General features: G+C 41.7%; 1 pseudogene; it reads right to left on the reverse strand.

Moving 5' to 3' along the window:
* Window positions 1–202: 202 nt before the first annotated feature.
* On the reverse strand, window positions 203–302 carry LOC127124372 (uncharacterized; annotated as a pseudogene).
* Between the last annotated feature and the right edge of the window lie 201 nt (window positions 303–503).

The following is a 503-nucleotide window of genomic DNA, read 5'->3' on the forward strand; positions in this document are numbered from 1 at the left end:
GTATTTGTTCAATACGCTGATACTGTTAAAGCTAATGGTGTCACTTCAGAGGCAATTCGACTTCGTCTTTTTCCTTTCTCATTAAGAGATAGCGCTAGAAGATGGCTTCAATCTCTCCCTTCCAACTCAGTCACCACATGGAACGAGTTGAAGAAAGTTTTTCTTGCCCGATATTTTCCACCAAGCAAAACAGCTATGTTAAGAGCCCAGATAAACGGATTTAAACAGAAAGACAACGAGTCTCTTTTCGAAGCATGGGAAAGATACAAAGACATGATGAGACTTTGCCCACACCATGGTTTGGAAGACTGGTTAGTAATTCACACATTTTATAATGGTCTCTTATACAATACAAGGTTAACAATAGACGCCGCTGCAGGTGGTGCACTAATGAACAAACCTTACGCTGATGCTTACCAGCTTATCGAGAGCATGGCCCAAAACCACTATCAATGGGGAACCGAACGAACGAATGTGGAAAAACCTCAACCGAAAACTGGCAT

The sequence above is a fragment of the Lathyrus oleraceus genome, chromosome 2, assembly GCF_024323335.1.
Source record: "Lathyrus oleraceus cultivar Zhongwan6 chromosome 2, CAAS_Psat_ZW6_1.0, whole genome shotgun sequence".
Lineage (NCBI taxonomy): Eukaryota > Viridiplantae > Streptophyta > Magnoliopsida > Fabales > Fabaceae > Lathyrus > Lathyrus oleraceus.